Below are 720 nucleotides of genomic sequence, written 5' to 3' on the forward strand. Positions count from 1 at the left end.
AAAATCTATTAGTGATTCAGTCACTTTGTTTTTGACTTGTTTAATTCATTCTTCATTAGTTTCTATTGGGCTGGGGAGGGGGGAATCTTTTAATACTCTAGAACAGCCTGTGTATGTCACAGAAATGTTAGAGCAGGAGTAAGGAACCTCTTTCAGCCTAAGGGCGGAATTCTGTTTTGGAAAAGCTCTCGAGGGCTGCACTCCAGGGGGCCCATATACCATCCTATGTTAGCTTAAAGTTCTTACTGCCAGTACCTGTCAGTTCTAGCTGGCTGGCAACAGTGGCAATAACTCATTGACTAATAAGCAGGGCCATAAACCTGTCAAAAGGCTAGGAAAGGAAGAGGGAAGCTCAGAGTTGGCAACTTTACCAGTTCAAAAGAAGCCAAGACGGCATGGCAGAGAGAAGTCATATTTCCAGTCCAAGGTCTAAACACAGGGATTCACAAGTAAGGCTGAGGTTCAAGTTCGGGGTCGAGGCCGGCCTGATGAGATCCAGCCCATGGAAACGAGATTGTTCTCCAGCAGCTTTGTCTCTGCCTGTTTCCTGCTTTTAACTAAAGCATCCTGGGGCTCCTTCACACTGAGCTTTTATTGTGCGATTGAGATTCATGGAAACTTCACGGAAGTTTGTGGGCTCTTTACATGATACTGTGATTATTCAGGGCATCTCCTGCACTAGATGCTCTTTGTTCCGTTTTTAAATAGATCGCAGATAAT

This window comes from Heloderma suspectum, chromosome 3, assembly GCF_057233095.1.
Source record: "Heloderma suspectum isolate Gila_16-S chromosome 3, 16-S_ref, whole genome shotgun sequence".
In the NCBI taxonomy this organism is placed as follows: domain Eukaryota; kingdom Metazoa; phylum Chordata; class Lepidosauria; order Squamata; family Helodermatidae; genus Heloderma; species Heloderma suspectum.